The sequence below is a fragment of the Halichoerus grypus genome, chromosome 7 (genome assembly GCF_964656455.1).
Source record: "Halichoerus grypus chromosome 7, mHalGry1.hap1.1, whole genome shotgun sequence".
In the NCBI taxonomy this organism is placed as follows: Eukaryota; Metazoa; Chordata; class Mammalia; order Carnivora; family Phocidae; genus Halichoerus; species Halichoerus grypus.
In genome coordinates, this window is record NC_135718.1 from 114961586 (window position 1) to 114989144 (window position 27559).

The 27559-nt window shown below is 35.8% G+C and overlaps 1 protein-coding gene and 1 pseudogene across 1 annotated transcript in view; both read right to left on the reverse strand.

The window, feature by feature from the left end:
- The window catches only part of XPR1 (xenotropic and polytropic retrovirus receptor 1), a 232609-nt gene that overhangs the window by 134523 nt on the left and 70527 nt on the right, over positions 1 to 27559 (reverse strand). The gene's annotated exons all lie outside the window — the stretch shown is intronic.
- On the reverse strand, positions 1665 to 4090 carry LOC118546398 (cullin-4A-like; annotated as a pseudogene).

Here is a 27559-nt window from a genome sequence, read left to right on the forward strand (position 1 = left end):
TGTGCAACAGCATTACGCCTTAAAAAAAAAAATGTACATACTTTAATTAAAATACTTTACATGCTAAAACATTAGCTTTCAGCAAGTGGTATCTTTTTGCTGGTGGAAGGTCTTACCTGAGTGTTGATGGCTGCTGACTGATCAGGGTGGTAGTTGCTGAAGGTTGGGGTGGCTCAGGCAATTCTTTTATTTTTTTCTAAGGCCAATTAAACTAATTTTATTCAGAGTAAGTTTACATTAAGTTACAATATTAACAATCTCTAGAGACAAGGAACATAAAATTTAAGAAGTAAAAATCTGGTCTTTTACAGACCATATATTATAGAACACACAAATGAAAATTTACAAATATAGAAATAATGACAATACTTAATGGTGAGGATTTTCACATGCAAACCCATAAAATGCCATATTTTAAACACACATGTTTCTAAAAGGGAGAAACTTTTTAATAACTTACCACAAAATCAAATTATATAAACTTGGTATATTCCATAAAATATTGCTTTACACATTTATACCATGATCAAAATTCCTTTGGTAGCATTTAATCAAAATGAAGCACACTAGTATGTAATATATAAAGTACTCTTAAATGTTACTATAAAAGTATTTTTGTTACAGTTATGGCACCTATATGTACACAAAACGTGAAACCAGGTGCCAACAAAATCCTTTTAATCTTTTAACAAAATAACTTCTGCTTCACAATATCAAGATTTTAATTCTCCTATAAAACTTTTTACAATGGTTATAGCACAAATAACAACGGCATAACTGTAAAAACAAACCAAACTATTAGAGCAATCATACAAATACTGCAATGAAAAAAATCAAACAGCAGTTACCCCAATGCAAAAAAAAGGGGCTGCTAGACTCAATCCTAGAAGAGTAAACACAAACACACTATCCCCTAAACTCCTAAGCAAAAAATCCACAAACAACTCAGCAGAAGTAGAACAAAGATGCTCGTGGGTTCACCACAGCAAGCACACCTGACCTGGTGCTGTCCTGGCATACATGAGAGGTCTCACTGAGAAATCTTGCTCTAAAAAGTCATCAGAGTTTAAAATGTATGGAACATAAAGGAAACAAACAGATGCCAATATTTACGTCGCATAATTGATTAGCCAGCTTTTGACATTGTTTCTTCCTAACACCCGCCAACAAAGGGCTCTTGTTTCTAAACTAAGTGTCCATCAACCAAGAGAGCCTGCCTTCAGGAGTATACCAGTCATCTCTGCAGCCCATGAACACAGCACGGAGGGTCTTTTTAACTATGCATTCATGAGCACACACAGACACCAAACCAAACTTTTGGCTTTCTGTCACAAGAACTACATCTTACAAAGGAACCTCTTTTAACCAGTATCTTCTTGTCCAATCTCAAAGTCATTCTGCACAAAGGAACAAAAACAAAACAGCGAAAAGAGTTAAGAAGGAGAACTGGAGGGAAAGACACATACGCCATTTGCAAAACCTTATGCTTTGTGAAAGGTGATCCAAGAAACCATCTCTTTTCTTTCTAATGCAAAAGTCTTTGTGCTGGCTCAATCTCAGAAGTCTTGGAAATAGCACAGAAATGCTTCGCTGCTCTGAAGATACATTCTAGTGTCTCGCTGAGAGAAAGCAGCTAGCCAATATATCAGGCCATGTAGTGGTGATTATCTCTCTCCATATAGTCTATCTATAAGAAATTCAATTCTTTTTTAAATCTCTAGACTTAACTGGAAATTTCGCTGATTATACAATTTAGAAACTAGAAGATTATGATGAAGAGTCTTTCTCATCTTCATTATTCTGACAATAGCAGGGTCAATCTGATACTGTCCTTCCTGAAACACTATCAGTGTTACTGACTTGTTCTTCAACGGTTTCCATCATCTGGATCTAGCTGCTATTTGAAACAACTTGTATCTGAATTCCCCGTTGAACATGAATGTGTCCCCATCTTCCTCCTTTTGGGACTTTTAACCAGGATTCGTGCTTTGCCACAGGCCAGGGACTGTAATGTTCTTTGCAGTTCATTGTCCTCTATTCTCGTGGCCATTTTTATTTCTTCAAAAGTGAAAGTACGCCTTTCACTGAACATGAGAAACACCAGTATCTGGAAGATGGACACCTGGAACTCCTTTCCTTCCTTAAACTTGCCTTTCAAACAGCATTCCCCAATGTAGTTTGCCACTGAAGTTTTCTACCACTGTGCTTTCTGAGATAAAATGTCTTAAACACTTTCTGAAGTTTAACCATTTCTAGAGTTAAATGCACTTCCATAGGTGTGTATGTCGGCCAGTATCCCATCATAAGTCTATTCACTGTTAGATCTACAGAGCCTGGGTCACTTTGATTCTGCATATACTGCTTGAAATGAACTATGATGTCCTTGGAGAGCTCCACATCCTTGACCATGCCTTCCAGCTTGCTGGTGAAAGCAGCACCACATTCATGCTTTAGTTCTGACAACATAGATTTTTCAGCATCTACTGAGGTACTTTTTCCAATGAGGAGTCGTTTTGCCAAATCTTTTTTATAAAAGGCTTCAAAGAAATCTTTACTGTGAATGAACCTGAATATTATCATAAACTTGTCGAGAATCCTCTCCAGGTCTTCGTCTGTTGCTTCTTTACTACTTGCTCTTGATTTTGAATCAACATGCTTTACCATCAATTCTGTGGGCTTATCTGGCCTCTTGTTGATAAATGTTTCAAAGGATTCCTTCAAGTTGATGAACTTCTTGTTTCTCTGAAAGCACACTTCTATCACATGGTCCACACGATCCTTAAAATCTAGCAGGTCCCATATCATAGCTTTGTCTTTTTCAGGACTGATAACAACTGTTGTCCCAAAAGTTTTGATGGGGTCACTCCAGCGCTGCAGCAGAATCTGCTGGCCATGCTTCACGCAGCTGAACAGCTGGTATATCTGAGTGAGGTCGGCACTCTGTTCTCATCAAGGAGGTGGTCAAGCCCTTTCTACAGAATTGCTGTTCAATGTTCTCCTAATAACTGTTTCTCTATATAAGCAATCAGTGGTTTCTGTGTGCTGTGGTCTAAATACGTGATTACTCAGTCTCCCCCTTCCTCTAAACGCCTACTTATATGGTTAAGATATTCTGCAGCATATAAACAATTAGTTTCTTCCAAAAATTTCAGTTCAAATGAATCTTTATATACCTGAAGGTCAGAGAGCATACTCAGGAGACTTTTCAATAAACTCCAATAAACTTTGCTGCTTCGTTCAGCTAATAGCAGAATTCCATCAATATTTTTACTCTGAACCATTTTTATCACTAATGATATGGTTTCTAAAAAGTTCCAATCCCATATCCCAGATACAAGGAAGCATGGAATTCTGAAGTACATAAGTGCAAAGCAAAAACAGGAAAATACTTCTGATCATGATCATTTGTCTGCAATGATCTTGACAGCATGTGTTAATCTTCTTTAAAAATAAAACATGGGGCGCCTGGGTGGCTCAGTCGTTAAGCGTCTGCCTTCGGCTCAGGTCATGGTCCCAGGGTCCTGGGATCGAGCCCCGCATCGGGCTCCCTGCTCCGCGGGAAGCCTGCTTCTCCCTCCCCCACTCCCCCTGCTTGTGTTTCCTCTGTCGCTGTGTCTCTCTCTGTCAAATAAATAAATAAAAATCTTTAAATAAAAATAAAAAAAATAATAATAATAAATAAATAAATAAATAAAAATAAAAATAAAACACTATCCGATGAGTCTTCTCTAAACTGAAGGACCTGTGCTTGGACATGATCTTCACAGAGCTGGCACAGCTGTTTGTAGCGTGTTGAGGAAACTTTGTGAGAACAGATTTTCAACAGCTTGGTACTTTTTCCAGGTTCTGATGGAGATGATACTAGTATGGCTTTCACTGCCTCAAGAAGCTTCTACCAGGTGTCCTGAATGTAGTTATCAGGCAATTTAGGCCCGTCTCAGAAATTCTTGATCACTAATTTCTTGGAGCCACTGCTACCCCCAGGTTTGGAGGTGATGGCGGCCACTGTGAGGGACACGGACGTGGTGAGGCCGTTGGTGTTCCCACTGAGCACTGAGTGGTTGGCCTTCCTGTGGATCTTGTCAGCCATGGTTGCAGCCAGGAAGCAGCGGGAGACTGCCCCGTCCCACCCTGACTGGCCACCCAACTACCAATGCCCAACAGCTCTGGCAATTCTTAAAATAAGACAACAATGAAGTCTGCCATACTGATTGATTCTTCCTTTCACAAATGATTTCTCTGTAGCATGTGATGCTACTTGACAGCATTTTACCTGCAGGAGAACATCTTTCAAAACTGGAGTCAATCCTCCCAAATTCTGCCACTGTTTTATCAACTATGTTTATGTAATATTCTAAATCTTTTGTTGTCATTTCAACAATCTTCACAGCATCTTCACCAGGAGTAGATTCCGTCTCAAGAAACCCCTGTCTTTGCTCATCCATAGGAAGTAACTCCTCATCTGTTAAAGTTTCATCATGAAATTGAAGCAATTCAAATAATAATGAAAATATTTGAAATATCACAAGAATTATCAAAATGTGACACAAAGATATGAAGTGAGCAAATGCTGTTGGAAAAAATAATGCAAATAAACTTGCTTAATGCAGGGTTGCCACAAACCTTCAGTTTGTAAAAAATGCAGTATCTGTGAAGCTCAATAAAGTAAAGTGCAATAAAATGAGGTAAGCCTGTAGTTTAGACTATTTCCTCAACTTTTGTGTTACTAACAACAACAGCCAATGGATACAACAAACTTTTTTTAAAAAAAGATTTTATTTTAGAGAAAGAGAGAGAATGTGCACACGCACGTGTGTGCATGTAAGGAGGAATGGGGGAGAGGGAGAGAGAATCCCAAGCAGACTCCACCCTAAGCAGGGAACCTGAGGTGGAGCTCGATCCCATGACCCCGAAATCAAAACCTGAGCTGAAACCAAGAGTCAGAGGCTTAACTGACTGTGCCTCCCAGGTGCCCCCAGATACAACAAACTTTTAAGTTTAATCTGCTTTATTGATATTTTCTCCATCACTTTCTTAAATCTAGACATCCAACAAAACAATAAATCAAGCTCTGGTTTGTGCTATTTACCAGTTTCTGTGGTATGAATACCATCATGACACATTTCAAGCTACCAATGTAAACACACTGAACACAGAGCTGAGAAGAGATATGCAATAGCACATCATTATATGGTATTTCACCACACAGCTATAACAGACATATATAATGTACAGGGTAGCAAAATAGCTAGGAAGTGATGAGTTTTCAGCATTTATACTTTGTTTTTTTTAAGATTTTATTTATTTATTTTAGTGACAGAAAGCACATGAGCAGGGGGAGGAGCAGGGGGAAGGAAGGAGGGGGAAAGAATCTCATGCAGACTCCACACTAAGCGTGGAGCCCCCTGTGGGGCTCCATCTTATAAACCTGAGATCATGACCTGAGCCGAAACCAACAGTCAGGCACTCAACCGAATGAACCACCCAGGTGCCTCTACTGCCTTTGTTTTTAACATAATTTAATTATAAAGTTTGTGTAATTTAATTTTTAATGATAGCTGTGTTTAACAGCTCATAAGGTATCTAAAATTTTAACAATCAGCTCTTATGGGGGGGTACAAGCCAGCTCCAATACACCACTGAGTGGATATTATATAAATGTTTCACAAACAAGGGAACTGAAACTTAGCAGTGATTTGTTTAGGATCACATGGTTGGTAAATGGTAACACTGTGATTCAAGCTGGGGTATGACAGACTCTAAATCTCTGCTGTTATCATACCAGATTATCAAAGATATAATTTATACCAAACTTTAAAATTAAAAGTCATATAAGGATGTTTTTCTTTGCAATATTTGAGTGTATACCTGTTTTTGTTGTCCTGATTTCAAAGAACAGACACTCTAATCACTTGTTGCTTTTCTTTTATCCATTTTTTTGCACCCTATCACCTGAGAAATTCCTTGGTAGTGGTGGCTGTAACAATGGTAACAATAGGGACCTGCAGAACCTAAAACACTGAAAGAAGGAAGGACCCGTTTCTCTCTCTGCCCTTCCACTGCTTGGCCTAATACACTGGCAAAGTCACAAGAACTGCTCAGCAACATGGGATAAATAAAGCCTTAGTTATCTGACCAGAGAACCAAAAAGAGGAACTCCAAAAAACTAGAAAGTACCAAGGACAACGCACAGAGAAAAGACCTTGGGAAAGCAAGCCCATAAAGTTATTTATGAATTCCTGGGATCACCTGCAAGCTGCATATGTGAAAATCTGAGCCTAAACCTCATACCATAGACATTGAGAAGTGTACAGATACCAGGCTGCCACTGGTTGACAATACACACAGGACATATCTGAGGAGCACAACAAAGGCTTTAAAAAAGGCACTAACATAAAAATCACAAACCACAGAAGGTGAAGTTCATACTTGTGTCAACCTGAACAAATCAGTCTTCTGTATAGAAAAACATTCAAAAACAAAAACAAATCAAAACAAAACACACACACACACACACACACAAGAAAAACATTCTATACAGGATATAAGCAAGACCTTAGATCTCATATCATAATATTCAAAATGCCCAAGACACAATCCAAAATTCCCTGGCATACAAATACCCAGGAAAATCTCAACATGCATGAGAAAGACAACAGACACCAACTTCAAGATAACACAGATATTCGAATTATGTTACAAAAACTATTATAAAAATGCTTCATCGAATAAGGGCAAATATTCTTGAGAGGAAGGGAAAGACAGAAAGCTCCAGCACACAAACAAACAGAAGATAAAAAGAAAAATCAAATCAAAAGTTTAGAAGTGAAAAACAGCAACGGAAATAAAACTTCACTAAAGGGGTCCAACAAAAGAATAGAGATGTCAGAGGAGTCAGTACACCTGAAGGCAGATCAATAGATATTATCCAATCTCAACCACAGAGAAAAGTAAAATGGGAGGACGGATGAAAGAGCTCCCTACCTTTGACCTCCATGGAGGGGAGAGGCTGGGGGGTGGCCAATGGTTTAATCAACCATGATAATGGAACCTCCAAAAAAAATCCCAAATGAAGGGGTTCCAAGAGCTTCAGGTTGGTGAATGCATCCATATGCCAGGAGGGTAGTGCACTCCAACTCCATGGTAACAAAAGCTCCTGTGCTTGGGATGCTTCCAGACCTTGCTCTTTGTACCTCTTCATCTGGCATCATTGTTCATCTGTATCCTTTACAGTACCCTTTGTAATTAACTGGTAATAAATACAGTATTTTCCTGAGTTTTGTGAGCAGTTATACCAAATTACTGAACATGAGGAGGGGGTTTTGGGAACCCTAATTTGTAGCCAAGTCAAGACAGAAGTATGGGTACCCTGGGGACCCACTACTTGCTATTGGCATCTGATTTGAAGGCAGTCTTGTAAGATTAAGACCTTAATATATGGGTTTTGTACTAACTCTAGGTAGAATTAGAAGTGCATTAAATTGTAGAAAAGCAGTTGGTATCCACAGAGAATTAGAGAATTGCTTGGTGTGGGAAACCCACACAGTTAGTGTCAGAAGTGTTTTGAGCAGAGAAAACTATTTTAACCTCAAATGAGATCTGAAGAAATATATGCCCATACAGACCACAAACTGCAAAAACTAAAACTAAAAATAAACTCTTGAAAGTAACCAGAGAAAAACAACTCATTAGTTATTATAGAACAACAATTTGAATAACTGTGGATTTCTTATCGGAAATCAGAGGCCAATTCATATTTTTCTTTTTTTTTTTTAAGATTTTATTTATTTATTTCAGGGAAAGAGAGAGCACAAGCAGGGGGAGGGGCAGAAGGAGAGGCAGGCTCCCCACTGAGCAGGGAGCCAGATACAGGGCTTGATCCCAGGACCCTGGGATCATGACCCGAGCCAAAGGCAGACACCTAACCAACTGAGCCACCCAGGTGCCCCAGTGAATTCATATTTTTCAAGAACACCAAAAAAAGATCAACCCAGAATACATATCCAGTGAATATATCCTTCAGGAATGAAGGTGAAACAAAGGTAATCTCAATGGAAGAAAATCCAAGGGAATTTGTTCCCAGGAGACTACTCTTAAAAAAAAAAAAAAGTTAAAGGAAATTTTTTCAGATAGAAGAGAAATAATGCCAATAGAAACCAAGAACTTCAGCAATTAAGAAAAAGCAACACAAGTGATAAATATTTAGGTACATGTAATGAACTATTCTTCTGCTGAGTTCTTTAAAATGTTTGACAGTCGAAAAAAAATTATGACCTTTTCTAACAGGGTTTTCAATGTCTGCTGATGTAATATATAAGACAACTACAGCATAAGGGGAAAAGGAAAAGAGACTTATTTGGTGTTAAGTTTTCTACACTCCAAATAAAGTTGTAAAATATTGATTTTAAATTGTGAAAGGTAAAGTATATATATTGTAATCCCTAGAGCAACCATTTTTAAAAACCAAAACTACAGAAATAGAAATGGTTAAAAATATAATAGAAAAATTAAAACAGAATTCTAAATATATTCAAATAACTTGCCTCCTCAAAAAAAAAAAAAAAAAAGGAAAGAGAAAAAGGGATGAAAAACACGGAGAAAAATAAAAAATCAAATAATAAAGAGATCCAATTCCAAACAACAATGATCACATTAAATGTAAATGACCTATCTAAAACACCAATTAAAAGATAAGACTGTCACAATAAGTATTAAAAAATTATCTAACTATATTCTGTGTCTACAAGAAACTCACCTTACACATAATGATATAAATAGTTTTAAAGTAAAAGGATAGAAAAATACATACCGTGCAAACACTGATTAAAAGGAAGATCAAGTCACTATATTAATATCAAAGTAGACTTCAGACCCAAGACAATTACCAGGTATGAAATTCATCACATTATGAAACAAGCCAATTCATCAAGAATTCATAAATTCCTAAATGTGTATGTATCTAATAATGAGAGTTTCAAAATACATGAAGCCAAAATTTACAAAACCAAAAGGAGAAATAGACAAATCCACAATTATAGTTGGAGGCTTCAACATATCTCCTTCAGTAATCAGTAAAATGAGCAGGCAGAAAATTAACAAGAACATACAGAAACTGAATAACATCAACCAACTGGATCTGGCATTTCAAGAACACTCCACCCAACATGATTTTATTCTTTTCAAAATGTACACAGAACATTCACCAGGATAGACCCTATCCTATGTCATAAAATAAGCTTTAGCAAATTTAGAAGAATTGAAATTATATAATGTCCCTCTAACGCATAAAAGAATTAGAAATTAATAAAAAGATAGCAACAAAATCTCCAAACACATGGAAATCAAGCTCACTTCTAGATAACCCACAGGTGTAAAAGGAATCAAGGGAAATAAAAATATTTTGAACTGAATGAAAATGAAACTACAACATACCAAATTTGAGAAATATAGCAAAGTAGTATCTAGAGGGAAATTTATGGTATAAAATGTTTATATGGGAAAAGAAGAAAGGTCTCAAATCAATAATCTAAACTTTCACATTAAGAAACTAAAAAAATGAACAAAATATATTCAAGACAATCAAAATGATGGAAAAAACAACAGAAATCGCTCAAATTGAAAACAAAAAACTCAATAATCAGTGAAATCAAAAGCTAGCTCTTTATAAATAAATAGATTTTTTAAAAAGTCAAGCAAAACTAACAGAGAAAAAAGAAGACACAAATGACCAGCATTTAATATGAAATACGGGATATAACTACATCCCCCAGACATTAAAAAGATAATAGAGAAATAGTACAAACAATTCTATGCACATAAATTCAACACCTCAGATGAAATGGACCAATTCCTGGAAAACCACAAAATGCCAAAATTCACACCAAATGAAATAGATAACCTAAGGAGTCTTATAACTGCTAAAGAAATTGGATAATCACAAAAACAATTCTCTTCCAAAAACAAAATCTCTATACCCAAATGGTTTCAATTGTGAATTCTACAAAATATTTAACGAAGAATACCAAACTATGAGATCTCTTCCAAAAAACAGAAGAGAATACTTCCCAACTCATTTTAGGATAATGATGTTAACCTGATACCAAAACTAGACAGATGGCACAGGCAAAGATAACTAGACTAATATCCTTCTTGGATAGAAATTTTTAAAATCCTCAACAAACTATTAGATAATTTAATCCAGCAATATATAGAAACAATAATCCACCATGACTAAGTGGGGTAGATCTCAGGAATGTAAAAATAATGCAATTTTCGAAAATCAAGCAATGTAGTCCACCCTATTAATAGTAAAAAAATATATAAACCACATGATCATATCATCTGATGCAGAAAAGGCATCTAATAAAATTCCATGTCCTTCAACAGTAAAACCATTTAGCAAACTAGAAATAGAAGGAAATTTCCACAATCTGATAAAAAGGCATCTCTGGGGGTAAAATATCAGCTAACAATATACTTAATGGTGAAGACTAGGATGAGAATAAGGAAAAAGGATGGCCACTCTCACCATACCTATACAACATCATACTGGAAGTGTTGGTCAGTGCAATAAATTAAGAAAAAGAAAGAAAAGGCATACAGATTGGAAAGGAAGACATAAAACTGCCCCTATTCTCAGATAATATATGTAGACAATCCCAAGGAATTTACTAAGAACCCCTAAAACTCATAAGTGAGTTTTCAGTCACAGGATACAAGGTCAACACATTAAAAAAAAAAAAAATCAATCATATTTTTATACACCAGCAACGAACAACTGGCAAATTAAATTTAAAAACCAATACCAGTGGCTCAGTAGGTTGAGTGTCAGACTCTTGATTTCAACTGGGATCATGATCTCAGGGTCATGAGATTGAGCCCCATGTCAGGCTCCACGCTCAGCAGGGCATCTGCCTGAGATTCTCTCCCTCGCCTTCTCCCTCTCATGCTCTCTCTCACTCTCTCTAAAATAAATAAATAAATCTTAAAAAAAAAAAGAAAACCAACACTATTTACAATAGCTTTAACAAAAGTAAACAATCAGGTATAAATTTATAAAAATATGTATAGGATCTGTACCTTGAAAACTATAAACCATTAATGAAATATATAAAAGAAGAACCTAATGGAGAGACTTACCACAGGTCATGGACTGAAGACTAAACAGTAAAGAAGTCAACTCTCCCTAAATTGATCCACATATTTAACATACTTCCAATCATTATGCCAGGAGGATTTTTTTTGTACATATAGATAAACTGAGTCTAAAATTCATATTGAAAGGTGAAAGAACTAGAAAAACCATTAAATTTCTAAAGAAGAACAAGAAAGTCAGAGAAATCAGTTTCTGATTGCATACTATGATACTGGCAAAAGGATGGACAGAAACAGAGAAGAGTGAAAAAGAATGGAGTCCAGAAATAGACCCCCCCAAAATTTGGCAAATTAATCCTTGACAAAGGTACAAAGGCAATTCAAAAGAGAAAGAAGAGTCTTCCCAGCAAATCATATTAGAACAAGTGAACAACCCATATGTAAGAAAATGAACTGGCCTAAACCTCACACCTTCTATAAAAATTAACTCAAATGAGATAACAGAACTAAATGTAAAACTGTAAAACTTTTAGAAGAGAATAAAGGAGAAAATCTTTGTGACCAGAGGTTAGGCAAAGAGATCTTAGGGATGATACCAAAACGATAAAACTGAAAAATGGAACTTAATCAAAATTCAAAACTTTGCTGTGTAAAGGACATTGTTAAAAGAATGAAAAGATGGGGCATCTGGGTGGCTCAGTCAGTTAAGCATCTGCCTTCGGCTCAGGTCATTAACCCTAACCCAGAGTCCTGGGATCGAGCCCCGCATTGGGCTCCCTGCTCAGAAGGGAGTCTACTTCCCTCTCTCCCTCTGTCCCTACCCCTGCTCATTCTCTCTCTCTCGCTCACTCTCTCTATCTCACAAATAAATAAGTAAAATCTTAAAAAAAATAATAAAATAAAAAAAAAGAATGAAAAGGCAAGCTACAGACTGGGAGAAAATATTTGCAGTACACATAATTAACAAAGGACCTGTATCCAGAATACTTTCAACACTCAATAGGAAGAATATGGACAACACAAATAAAAAATGGACAAACAACTAGCAAACAGAAATGGCAAGTGAAAAGACACTCAACACCATTAGCCACTAGAGAAATGCAAAAGAAAACCACAGTGATGAAAATGTTCTAAACTTAAGATTGTGGTGATGCTTGCACTACTCTGAATATACTAAAAACATCTAAATTGTACACTTTGAGTAATTTTATGTTATGTAAATTATAAGAAAGACTCTAAAAACCAGAACTACAATGAGATACCATTTACACACATATCAGAATGGCTAAAATAAAAAATACTGTGTCAAGCGTTGGCAAGGATACAGAACAACTGGAACTCACATGTTGCCAATGGAAATGCAAAATGAAACAGCCACTCTGGAAAACACTTCGGCAGTTTCTTATAAAGTTAAACATAGACTTACCAAATGACCCAGCAATCCCACTCCTGAGTATCTAGAGAAATAAAAAACTTACATTCACACAAAAACCTGTAATAAAAGGAATGGATTATTGATATAAGTAAAAAGTTTCATACTTACACAGTATGAAAGAAGCCAGTATCCAAAAGTTACATACATATTATTCTACTTATCAGACACTCTCAAAAAGACAAAACCATAGTGATGGGAAATGGGGTCTATATGTAGGAGGAGAGTGTGACTGCATAGGGATAGCTAAAGGATTTTGGGGTGATAGAACTATTCCGTACCCTGATTGTGGTGGTGACTACACATATTTTACATATGTTAAAATTCACAGAACTGTACACCCCCCAAAAGTAAACCTTACTGTATATTATCTTAAAAAATAAAATTTAAAATGTCAAGCAGGGACACCTGGGTGGTTCAGTCGGTTAAGCATCTACCTTCGGCTCAGGTCATGATCCCAAGGTTCTAGGATCGAGTCCTGCACCGGGCTCCTTGCTCAGTGGGGAGCCTGCTTCTCCCTCTGCCTGCCACTCCCCTTGCTTGTATGCACTCTCTCTCTCTTTCTGAAAATAAATTAAAAAAAAAAAATCAAATGTCAAGCAATCAAATAACCATATCAATTTATATCATCACTATTGCAAGAGGCCATTTCCCAGCAAGGAGAGACATGAAACAAAAAGGAAGAAAATAATTTTTGCCAAATCCTTTGTTTTAAAAAATGCCATTTCAGGTAATATATAACCCGAATTTTCTCCAGTCTTACCAGCCTCTTGGTGTATTAATGCTAACTCCAATGTTTACAACCTATTGTGTCCTTACTTGCATAATATCTCATATCTCCTTTTGGTCTCCACTCCCCCCACTCCCACCCCGGTTATTTGTGAGAGGTGTTCTTATGTTCTTCACATTCTGTCCCTATTTTCTTGATGGCCAATTCTTATAAAGTCACTTAAGGGAACTACTTCACCATTGCTTCCAAACCTGCAAATCCTTAAAAGATTCCTTTAGTCCTCAATATATAAGAGACATGCTAGGTTTCCTACAGAGATGAGAAGAATGTCCTCTTACTGTAATTGTTTCAGGTCCCTTGAACACGCCGTGCTCAACTCTAGATTCTGGTACATGCTCTTTCCTCAACTTGAAAAACTTCCCCACCTTTTTCCTAGCTCATTCATCCTCCAAATGTCAGCCAAAACATTAATACCTTAACACAACATTCTCTGACCCTCCCAGATTATGTTAAATTCCCTTGTCATATTATTTTATAGCACTGTGTATTTCTTTTTCGCAATGCTTACATACATTTAATTACTTATTTAAAATCACTGCTGGGTTACAGACTCCATGAGGACAGGGCAAGTGTCTATTTTGTTCATTGCCACGACTAGTATATGGTAGTCACACAAGACTGACTGGCTATTGTATACTTTGAGAGGTAATGATCTCTCTATCCCTGGAGGTGTGAAAAGAAGACTGTGTGACCATCTCAATAATAATGTAGAAGGGATTCATGAAATGGATGGGGGATGAAACTAGAAGACCTTCAAAATCCTCTGAAAACACCTTACTATAGTGTGAATTACAAAATTTCACATAATTAGAATACAATGGAACATATACTAAAACTATTCTGAACATAATTTATTCCTTACTATCTTACTTATAAGTCAATTTTTAAAACTAGTGCCTCAGTTATTAAGAGTGAAGGCAATATAAATTAATGTAACTAATTATCATTATATTGTAGATGAAGGAAATCATTAGGAGGGAGTTCAAATTAAGAGAATGTGAGCTGATCTGCTCTCACCCTTTGATCAATCAATAAAAATATTTAATGTCTATACAAATCAAAGACTTCAAGTTCTGGTGAGACATAGTATTAGTACGAATGTACCTAAAGATGTTTGAAATAAAAATTCTGAACAATATTTAAAACTTTAAAGGACAAAGCTCAATCTTCTCCTCCCAACTGAATTAACAGATGTTGCCTGTTTTTGTTTTGAATACATATCATCTCATAGAATTAATTATTTAGCTAATATTTTCTTTCTTATGAAATCTGGTGTTAATTGGAAATAAATTTTTCTTAAGTCTAAACAAGTTAAATGTTTAGAGAGAGCCATAATGTAATACCCAAATCTGTTTAAAATCATTTAAAAAGACACTATTTGATCAGTTTTCAAATAGACTTGGACTATCAAATACAGAACAGACACATTCTGTCTGACAATATGTATTTCTGAATTCAAGTGGGATTTTGCAATTCAACGGGCATTATTCAATGAAGTCACATTAAAAACATATTAAAGATCAAATCTCCCTTCTGAATAGTAAAGAGAACTAAATTGCACCTCTGTCATTCCTCACTGGCTCATTACAGACAAGGATCTCAAGCTGCTTAACTAATTACATCTGCAAAAACCAAATAAATAAATAGAAGTTACAAATTTCCAATAAAGGTCACATTCTAAGGTTAATCTTTTTGTGCTTCAACTTCCCTTTTTTTTTTTTAAAGATTTTATTTATTTATTTGACAGAGAGAGACACAGCGAGAAAGAGAAACAAACAGGGGGAGTGGGAGAGGGAGAAGCAGGCTGCCCACCGAGCAGGGAGCCCGATGCAGGACTCGATCCCAGGACCCTGGGATCATGACCTGAGCTGAAGGCAGACGCTTAATGACTGAGCCACCCGGGCACCCCTTCAACTTCCCTTCTAATACAGAGAGGCAGTGCTGATTAAATACTTCTTTTTGCAAATCACCAATGACATCCTTATTGCTGCTAAGACAAATAGACCCTTCTCAATCCATATCTTCTGAGATCCCTCTACTGCATTTCACAATACTGACCATTCATACTTCTTGACACCCTATCTTTCATCATGGTTTCCAAGATACTAATCTTCAGGGTTGGTTCTTCCAACTAAAGTCTATTAAGGAAGACATCAAAATTTTTATCTCTGGCCCCATTAAGGAAGACATCAAAATTTTTATCTCTGCCCCAAATCACCACTTACTGAAATCTAGACTTGTACACCATGCTGAACATCTATTAGCTATCCCAAAGACACCTTAAATTCAACTAATCCAAAACTGAATTTAGCAACTTGGAAGTATACCGATTAGGAAGAAAACCTCTGGAATCAAGATTACACAACTTAAAATCCTAGCCCCACCTCTTTCTTATTAAATGTCAGACCAGGGAAAAGATACTCCAAACCTTTCTTTGACTGTTTCTCTCATCTATAAAATAGAAATAATAACTACACAGGTTTTAGTTTATAATCCTGAATAAAATCAAGGTCTGAAACAGTCAATCCTTATTTCACCATGGAGGTTTAGTCTATACTAAGATGTGAGTTGTATGGCAATGCATTTGTAGAACCAAAAAACTACAGGCTTCTAAGAATCAAAGATGTATTTCCCACACCACCATGTTTTAACAACATTTCTGTTATCAATGAAATATACATCTTATAATTTTTTCTTGAAAAGCTGATATTACATTGATGACAACTGAGGAAATATTAAAGTAGATACTGCCTCTCAACATAATGATTATTTCATTCACTAATTAATGGCATCTTTATTTGGGGTTTAGCATATCAAGTGGTGTTTATTTTAGCTAAGTAGTGTTTCTCTAGTTAACACGGCACTTTAGCAGCAGCATGTGTAAGAGAAACCATATTTTTTTAAGTTTCTTAAAGTGAATCTGTGATTTAATTATAAACTTCTTACTCAAGATTTTGCCAATCCCAGTTCCTAGCACCCACAAACCCTTACTTACCCTTCAAGGCATGCTGCATTATAACTTTTGCAAGTCCCAGGCACTTTCGCCTTGGTAAACTGCTACCTCTATTTAAAAAATATTGAAAACTACATTTTACAACTGCATTATTATAAAGATAAATATAATCCAGGTTCAGGTTGGGGTCACTATTACATATTCATTATTCTTATATTCATTTTTCTTCTGATTTTAAAATAAATTGAAATTGAAGCTTTTTTGCAGCCTTCTAAGAGAACTGTGTGCCCTAGGTACTGTACTTACAGTACCTAATGGATAAGTTAGCCCTGCCTCAAGACCCTGCTAAAATGTCAACTCTCTTTGATGTTCATTGATCTCTTCCCAAACTTTCTCAAGGCCAAATGTCACCTTCTTACTCTCACATCTCTTGGTTCTCTTTTTCCTTGTAACATTTATCTCATTGAATTAGATAATTAAAATCTTCTTCCTTGTAAGGACCATGATTTACTTATATTTTTTTGACCACCTCTCACCTCTAGGATTGGCACATGATTCTGGTTTTTTATTAAGCTATGTGCATATTCAGGAGAGAACCCACTCTTCTTTCTATCTTTGTTTGTAGAAGGAAGGGTAAAATAGGAACTGTTAGAACAGAAAAGACTGATGAATACAAATGGTCACACACAATATCCAGATAGAAAAAGGTTTTAACCATGTGATGTAAGATCATGAAATAGCCAAATGTCTCAAGGCAAGCTAACTACTGCTGCTAGTAGATAAAGTATCAGGATGATCCTAAAAAGAGTTGTTAATTCAGTGAAATAAAGAATATAGAAAACTGAAGACGGCTTTGGATGACCAGGGCTTAATGGATATAGAACAAAGAGAAGATTCCAGAAGGAGTTGTAGACCAGTAAGAGGAAGAAAGGAGACCATTTTACTATTAACATCTTTCTGAATGGGACTATATTATAACATCCAGTCTCTAAGCAGATAGGAGTAAGTTCTCAAGAAGCAGGAGGTCTTAAAAAGGAATAAAATGAAAGTAGTTCCTGCCTACTGCAAGGAAGTAAAAGCAGTTCCTTATGTGATGTAAGATCATGAAACAGCCAAATGTCTCAAGGCAAGCTAACTACTACTCCTAGTATATAAGACAGAGAAGACAGCTATCTGTCTTCTAGAGAAGACAACTATCACATATAGGTTGACTGAAAGAATTTGGTGCCTTTGTAGCAAAATGGCCCCAGTATAATAATTGGAGTATTGACTCTCAAGTTACTTAATTAATAAAGCAATGGTTTTAGAGCTGAAAAATATGTGTATATGCTAAACTTCAGTTTTTTTAAGTTGTAAAGTTTTTGTTACGTAGTATTACTGACAGTTACTTTATGACTTTATTATCATTTCGGAATTATATAATATAAAAAGCTTCAATAATTTATGAATGCTTTAGATACTTACAGGGTCTGACTCCCTAAAATCTCCTGTCAAATATAAAGCACAAACTAAAAAAGGGGAGAGATGTTTATAATTTGTATGGTCTTTAAGAAGAACGACAAAAAAAAAAGTCTAAAATTTTTCAGTGACAAAGCTATATGTGGTTTACCAGTAACTCTATCATTCCAAAACTGTGGAAAAATTCCTAATATTAGAGGACACATGCTACATTAAAATATAAAATTAAAGAGAATGTTCTCCATCTACCCAACATAATTATTTTTTCTTTTAATATGAAGAGTGATGACAAAATGAAATATATTCACATTAGAGGTCTTGGGGGACATTTGATAATTCCACTGACCTGTGTAAACACACCTGTCCAAAACACACTATAAATAATCATAGCTCTTTGCATCCCCAAAAGGGAAACATCATTTCAGGAGGAAAGCAAAGCAAGAGACAACAGTGTCAGGCTGAAAAACAGCCTGAACTCTATTTTGGGACCATTGTTCTGATAGTCAAGCATTTAACTTTCTTAGGCAGGATTTTTCAAAAGAATAGTCAAATCACAGGTTAATAACCATAAATTAACTTATCACTTAAAAACAAAGTAAAATTACATTTTTGTTCAACTAGGTTACATTATACATCAGATCATTTTATACCATAGGCCAATTTGTCAACTAATTTCTTCAGTTTCATTTAGTCTTTTCTTAAAATGAGAGTTCTAAATAAAATTAAAATGTATAACTGAATGTATAAACTAATTTAAAGTAACATTTTAATTTAAGGTCTAACTCTCTCCTTTACACATTTCTGTTTAAATGCTCATTGTAGGGGCGCCTGGGTGGCTCAGTAGTTAAGCGTCTGCCTTCGGCTCAGGTCATGATCCCAGGGTCCTGGGATCGAGCCCCACATCGGGCTCCCTGCTCAACAGAAAGCCTGCTTCTCCCTCTCCCACTCCCCCTGCTTGTGTTTCCTCTCTCGCTGTCTCTCTCCGTCAAATAAATAAATAAAATCTTTAAAAATAAATAAATAAATAAATGCTCATTGTATATAATAAAAATCTAAACTCTAATACTGTGTCTTAGAAAGACATATTTTACCTACATTGGGACAATGACTTTCAAACTACGACCCAGTGGCAAAACGACACTTCCAATCCCTGCTCAAACCCAAGACAGGCCTTTCCTTACCTCTCTCAAAGACCTATTTTGATACTAACCCAAGTGGCACTGCAAACCAATTACTAACAACTACCTAAGTCTACCATCAGTCTGTCAAACTCAATACTCTAAGAATTGTTGGATAAATGTCAACAAATGGTACCAAAAAGGAAAAATGGGAAGATAAATTTATCTAAACACTGAAATCTTATAACCTGGATTTTCTCTAGTGTCAGCACAGAATGGAGGAATCTCCTTGTAAATTCTAATGACATCCAACCACCACATGCTCTGATTTTACTCTCTGATAAATTCTACCTTTTAAACATTCTGATATGGATGGTATAACTGATTAAGGCACTCTATTAAGGACATAACTCCTGAAATTTACAGACTGGTACAAAAAGGGACAGTAACATTCTAAGTCTGTGGTTTTTAAACTTCAGAATCCTTTGAAGAGTTTGTTAAAAGACTGCTGACCAGGCCTATCCCTTGAGTAAGTAGGTCTGAGGTGAGGTCCAAAAATTTACACATCTAAGATTTATTTATTTTGAGAGAGAGAAAGAGCATACAGGCGTGAGCAGGGGGAGAGGCAGAGGGAAAGAATCTCCAGCAGACTCCCTGCTGAGCACAGAGCCCCACAGGGCTCTAGTCTTAGATCCTGAGATCATGACATGAGCAGAAACCAAGAGTCTGACGCTCAAATGACTGAGCCACCCAGGTCCCCCAAAATTTATATATATAACAAGTACCTAGGTGATACTGATGCTATTGGTCCAAAGAACACATTGTGAAAATTCTGTTCTAATAATGTTAAATTATAATATTCATTTTCATGTCCTACACACAAAATCATACCTCAGATTGCTCTAACCCATCAATTTATAAATGTTACTTTATGCTAACAGTTTTCAAATTTCTCTTACTGGATGATAATTACCATAATCTATTTCCTCAGGTATTATATGTTGTACCTCTACTAAAAAAAAAAAAAAAAAAAGATTCCAAAAGAGGTTGTCACATCACCTACTGTTTTAAGACAATGGAACTTGAAAGTCTTCAGAATTCTATCCTATGTCATTATATAATTATATTTGCCATTCCTCATTAATGAAATTTATTCTCTAAGACACTATGCTTAGGCCTGGTTTAGATAACTAAGTTTTCCTTTTAATATTTCTTGAAAGATAATTTAATAAGCATCAGCATATTAAAAAAAAAAAAAAAGACAGCTCCTCTCCTATCTCCTAGCACTCTCTGTTCTCTTTTCTTCTGTCAGAACCACTTATCTTTTCATAAACCACTTTGGCTCTACTGATCTCTAAGAAATAAAATGTTAGAAAGATGCTTCAACACATCAATATTTATTAAATATCAAATTCAAACATTTTAATCCACCAGACAGAACCCTAAAATACCTCTCCAATCTTACCTTTCAGACGTTCTTATATGTTCCCTTTTCTTGCAAATCTATCTGCTAACTTTCCATTAGATTTCATTCTTCTCAAGTGAATAGCTCTATGTTCTCCTCTTTCAATTAATATCACACTTAAAATCAGTTTGAACCAGGTATTAACTCACTTTTCCCTGATTGCATTCAATTCACTCCAATACTTTTTTATCTGCTAACATACATTACACTTGAACTATACTGTTTTGTACCTTCATAAACTGCTTTTATCAGCCATTCACTGTGTATTTTAATGTTCAAAAATCTGTGGGGTTCTTTGATATTTTTTTTATTCCTTTGTTTAAAGAAAACTATCCCATATAAGTCAGCATGTAATAAATGCTTACTGAATACCACAACTTCGACAAATAAACAAGTTTACTAAATATCAGCGTGGAAAAGAATGTTAGTGCTTAGCAATATAATTGTAACTCCTCTTCTGCTTGGCACACAAATAAACAATACTTTCCAGTTCCTCTGCAATTAGGTGGGGCCACATAACAGAGTTCTGGCCAGCAGAATGCAGATGGGAGTGATATATTCCACTTCTAAGCCGGGGCAATTAAAATCTCCCACACAATAACCTACCCTTTCCGTTTCTGTGGTGACCTTAAAGGTCACAGGTTGAAAATAACAGAACTACACGACAGAAGAAGGCTGAATCCTTAAATCACTTTCTGGAAGGAACATATCTAGGAGAATGTCCTGATCAGGCATAACCACACTGGACTTTGTGTGAATGAGAGTTAAACCTTTATTAAGTTAAGCCACAGAAACTTGGATTGATCTGTTACAAAACTGGCATTACTGATAACAATATGGCCAATAATGTTCAGGAAATTAAAGAAATCCTTTTTTTGCAATTTCCCAGAGATTTAACTTAACTATACATTTGTCCTAAGTACAGTTTTAGAGTATTAATAGCCTTTTTCACTCATTAATCAACATTACCATATTCACTATTTTAACACACTATACAGTACAACAAAGTAGATGATACAGTCTGACACTTAAAATGTATTTGAAAATGATTTCTTACACAGTATTTATTATTAGAGCACTTACAATATTTTACTCATATTGGAAGGAAGCAGAACTACACTATATCTGAACCCCCTCATAAGGGCTCTTTATTTCTAAGACCTATGCAAAGTAAATTTTTCAAATAAAAAGTGAGAAAAACAAGTACTACTGTGACCAGAAAAGGTTGATTCCATTTAGTAGGAACAAGTGTTAATATTTAAACCACAATACCTGTGTCATCAGGTTCCATCATTTTGTCCTGATCCAAAATTAAATAGTAAGAACATTTTAATAGTCATCCAAGTACGACTATCTTGAAAATTATGTTGCACGCACATGCTTGCTCTCTCTCTCTCTCACACACACACACATACCATTTGCTACAATCAAAAAATTATGTAGGAACAATTCCAATTGTGTTTTCTGATTCAAACCATCAAAATCATTTAATTTCTTGGTTAAAGAAAAAAAAACTTCTCTCAAAGGGAAAATAATTTTAAGTGTACGAACCACATGGAGTTAAAAAATTAAAATACAATTTAAGATTTGTAAGTATCAGCAAGGACACCAGTAAGATTTCCTAACAGAGGATCTCACGTAAAGACCAAATTATTTTGACCAGGGTTACTTTCTACTCAGTAAGCGCATCTAGTCTTTAATTGAAAAGGAAAAAAAAAAAATGCTTCCCCTAGTTTTCTGACTCTTTTTTTTGTGACAGCCCTCAGTTTTCCTGGCTTTGTAACTACATTACCAAGATAAAATGTTCCTAACAAAAACAAGCCTTTCTAAAGGTAAAGAAATTAAAAACTAACAGATCATCCCCACTACTAGAGGAAACTATAAAACTCTATTAAATATGTAGAACATGTCTCAAAATGGCCATCACCTCCCCAAACCTTTTCCCCCCACAATCTATCACAAAATAGTTACTTAAAACAGTTAAAAATTTTAATGAAAATCATTACATTAGTATTGGTGAGAAAATCCAGAATGTACTCAGGAAACTTTTTAACTCTTACCATTAACTGCAACCTAAGAAGCAGCCTTCTTATGTTAATACATTCATTTTTGATAGAGGTTAAGCTGTTCCCCTTAGTCCATATACAAACACTGTGTGTAACTCAAAGGGGAAAAAGTGATGACTAAATTACATTAGAAGAGAATTAAAGGGGGCGCCTGGGTGACTCAGTTGTTAAGCCACTGCCTTCAGCTCAGGTCATGATCCTGGGGTCCTGGGATTGAGCCCCGCATCGGTCTCCCTGCTTGGCAAGGAGTCTGCTTCTCCCTCTCCCACTCCCCCTGCTTGTGTTCTTTCTCTCGCTGTGTCTCTCTCTGTCAAATAAATAAATAAAAATCTTAAAAAAAAAAAAAAGACTTAAAGAAACCTAAGAAACAATTCCTGATATATCACCAAATACACTATGCACCATGAGGAAAGTGTTATAGTCACTGAGCTGGAAAAAAAAAAATCTGTCCTATTCAATTCTTAGTAAAAGCTGCAATGAGTCTTAGAGAGCAAAATACTTGATATGAAAAAGAGTAAATCTCTATGAGAAATAAACCATTTTTTTCCTTCTTACACATAATATCCCTTCAGTTTCTCTGTTCTATAAAAAGGGATAATAATGATCAACAAGCATTTGAAAACAAAGGGTAACATTTCCTTCTTGTTTGTGTTATTTCATCAACGCATTTAGCCTTTTAAAGTGCCTGATGTAGGGGCGCCTGGGTGGCTCAGTCCTTAAGCATCTGCCTTCAGCTCAGGTCATGGTCCCAGGGTCCTGGAATCGAGCCCCGCATCGGGCTCCCTGCTCAGTGGGAAGCCTACTTCTCCCTCTCCCACTCTCCCTGCTTGTGTTTCCTCTCTCGCTGTGTCTCTCTCTGTCAAATAAATAAAATCTTTAAAAAAAAAAAGTGCCTGATGTGCTCAGCTAAGGAAATACGATAATCATAAAATGCTTATTTCTGTGCCATAATTTTAGCCTCGTTATGTCAAAAGAGGATAAACCAAATTGAAACTATTAATAATTTCTGGAACATTTGTAAAAAAATATATATACAGCTCTTGGTGAAATCATGATGTGCTTCTATTATTTTTTTCTACTGCACATCAAAATAACAGAAAGATTAAAAGAGAAAATGTTTAGGGGCGCCTGGGTGGCTCAGTCATTAGGCGTCTGCCTTTGGCTCAGGTCATGATCCCAGGGTCCTGGGATCAAGCCCCGCATCGGGCTCTCTGCTCAGCGGGAAGCCTGCTTCTCCCTCTCCCGCTCGCCCTGCTTGTGTTCCCTCTCTCGCTGTGTCTCTCTGTCAAATAAATAAATAAAATCTTAAAAAAAAAAAACTTAAATAAAACATTTACACAGATAACTACAATACAAATTAGAATTTGGTCAGTGCCATAAGGGAAAAAGAAACACCTAGGAATATTAGGAAAATATTATTTCTAAGAGCATTATAGAAAGTTCTAGGGAAAGTTGACATTAAATGAATCTATAAACTTGGACAAAATTCCTATTGGTAGATATCAGAAGACAGTTGCATTCCTTCTAGGAAGATGCAGCATAAGCAAAAATCAACTCACTAAAAAAATGCTGAGTTTTCAAGAAACAGCAACTAATTGAGTTTAACTTTAGAGAATACTGAGAAGTATGCTAGGAAGTTAATCTGAGATAAACTCATCTGCAAGCCAAGTAAACAAGTATTAAGTGTTATCTGATACACAATAAAAAGTTTTAAGTAGGAAAGTAACAAGATTAGATTTTGGAAGCATAATATGGTGGAGTTAGAAAATTCAATTAAGATACCACATTACATCGCCCAAGACAGTGATTATTAAACAATTTAGTCTGCCCCAAAGTGCTGTTTATATGGATTGTATCTATGGATATAAACCATACTAAAAGTTAACACAGATATTTATATTATTTAGTTACTAACTCACTTTAAAATGGTGATAGCTTTAACTAAAGTTAATGTGGTAATCATTCCACAATATATACAAATATCAAATCATTATACTGTATACCTAAAACTAATACAAAGTTACATGTCAATTATATCTCAATTAAAACAAGGAAAAATAATAGACCCATTAATGTGTTGACATAAATAACATGTTTTAAGAGAAATGATTACACTTTCCAAAACAAAAGAAATGTAGTGAGAAGATTAGCACTGTTCTTCATTTTTTCACATCTCTTCAATGCCTAGCCTAACAGGAGACCACTGGATGTTCCTATCTGCTTCTGCATGCAGTCTGTTTCAGTGTGTTGTGATTGAAGAAAATAAAGCCTCACAGTAATACATAGCTGGAAAAAGGAATGTATCTTAATATCCTTTACAGATAATTGTGGATATTCTTTTTTGACACTACACCAAAACTCAACAAGTGGTAGCTTCTGAAAGGTTAGTTGCAATGCATAAGTATCTTTTTTCACACTGTTAACATTAAAACCCCTTTGTCTATTCTATACTTTGAATGTATCAAGATCCATTCATTACTCTGTAAAATCATGCACTGGTCATTTGGAAAATATTAGTTCTCTGGGTCATACAGATGTTCCAAAAGTTGATACATTTCATTGTAAAACGGCATTTAGTTACTACCACTGCTGGTCTCAAAAGAAGTGTTAAGTATAGGAAGCTGTCAAGCTTACAGTGGCAGATGAAGGTTTTTAAAAACTCTAATTTTCATTTAAAATCTCAAATTTCTTATTGGTAACAAATACTGTCAGTTGTTTTTCTTGAAGTGATACTTAGTGGACAAGCAATTGTAGAAGAGCACTGGAGCTTAGGAAGAGGAAGAAAAACTACATCCCCTACTTACACCATAAGGAAACTGACAACAACTTGCCTATCTTTATCACTTCAGATCCATGGGGATAGGAACTCTTTGGCTTTCAACCATCCACAAGATTTCCACTAATTCATACCGTCCAACCACCAGACCTAAACTCAAAAGGCCCAACAAAGACAAGGGGATCCAATAGAGCAAATATCAAGTAGAATAATCAGAATAGAGAACAACAGAACACAAAATAATCAGAAGACTCAGTGAAATAAAATACTGAAGGAGAGAGATGAAACAATGAATAATAATCAGACAACTAAAGTAAATTTGAAAATGGAACAAGAATTTTTTTCAATTTCTAAATAACCTAATTTCTTGATTAATGATTCAGTAGATATTCACCACTCAAACCCAAATTTATAGCCTCGAAGAAACAGAAGAAATACCTCTAAGCACAGAGCAAAAAATATGATACAGAAAATGAGGAAAATGGTAAGAGATTTGGAGATTATATCTAGGAAACCTAAAATACAAACAGTATGTGTCTAAAGCAGAGGCAATTTAAGTAAGTTTAAACAAATAATCATATATATTATTTTTAAAAATTATATAAAGACCCAGATGTGCAGACCAAAAGGACTCACTATTAATAAGAAAAACATCCCCTAGGGGCGCCTGGGTGGCTCAGTAGTTAAGCATCTGCCTTCGGCTCAGGTCATGATCCCAGGGTCCTGGGATGGAGCCCCCATCAAGCTCCCTGCTCAGCGGGAAGCCTGCTTCTCCCTCTCCCACTCCTCCTGCTTGTGTTCCCTCTCTCGCTGTGTCTCTCTCTGTCAAATAAATAAATAAAATCATTAAAAAAAAGAAAGAAAAACATTCCCTACATGGACCTATACTACAAAATTCCTGCTCTCTAGGTCAGGAGTTAATGGACCAAAAGATAAACAAAAGAAACCGACAAAAAAGACTTAAAGGTAATAAAAATGCAATTGTTAAATACACCTCAACAAATACATAAAAACAGACTCTTATAATTTCAAAGAAGGAAATTTCAAAGTTATCTAGAAAGCAATTAAAAAGGAAAAGAAATTAATTCAGGCCAAACCTATCCTCAAGCCCAAACAATAGAAATAAAAGCTAAAATTAATCCAATAAAAAAACAAAAAAAGGGTGTTAGGGTGTTATATAAATCCAAAAGCATGATTAGGAAAACAAAGAGCAAAACAGGTAAGATAAAAAAGAAAGGATACATAACCACAGATAAAGGAGAGTTTAAAAGACATTAAAATAGATACCCTAGAGGCACCTGGGTGGCTCAGTCAGTTACACTCCCACTCTTGATTTCTGCTCAGGTCATGATCTCAGAATCATGAGATCAAGCCCCGCATTGGGCTCCACACTGGGCATGGAGCCTGCTTAAGATTCTCCCTCTTCCTCTCCCTCTGCCCCTCCCCAACCTACCCGCTCGCACGTGCTCTATTTAAAAAAAAAGTATACCCCAAGCAATAGTAGGGCAATATTTGTGAACTTTAAAATTATGAATCATTTGGGGCACCTGGGTGGCTCAGTCAGTTAAGCATCCAACTCTTGATTTTGGCTCAGGTCATGATCTCGGGGTGGTAAAATCAAGCCCCAAGTCAGATTAGGATTCTCTCTCTCCCTCTGTCCCCCCAGCCCCCACCGCCCGCTCACACACACTCTCTCTCTCTCCCCCCTTCTCTAAGATAGATAGGTAATAAAAGGGGCACCTGGGTGGTGCAGTTGGTTAAGCGTCCAACTCTTGGTTTCAGCTCAGGTCCTGATCTCAGGGTCATGAGATTGAGCCCCAATGTTGGGCTCCAAGCTCAGCATGGAGTCTGCTTGAGATTCTCTCTCCCTCTCTGTTTGCCCCTCCCCTCTGCACGCTAAAATAAATGAATAAATCTTTTTTAAAATTATGAATAATTTTCCAGCAAAATATGAATCACCAAAATGACTCAATAATAAGTAGGAAATTTGAATAGTCAAATTACTATAGAAATAAATGAAATGATGACTATAAAGTACCATTCAAGATCAGATGGATTCACCATCTTATTCATCCCTCACTTAGGGGGGAAAAAAAAGATGATTATGATAAATAAAACTCATCTAGAGCTTATGGGCCTGACACCCTTCTAAGTACTTTTACATATTACCTCAATTAATTTTCATACAAGACTAGAAATAGTAACTACTATTACTTGTATTTTACAGGTGAAGAAACTGAGAGCTTCAGTAACTCATATACTACTTACATACACAGTAAGTTTTTAAAAACCCACATAAAATATAGTCCAGCAATGTTCAAAATTAACATACTATGAACAGGCCTGGTTTATTTCAAAAATGTAAAGGGGAGAGAGAAAATATCAATACATTTATCAATAAAATCCA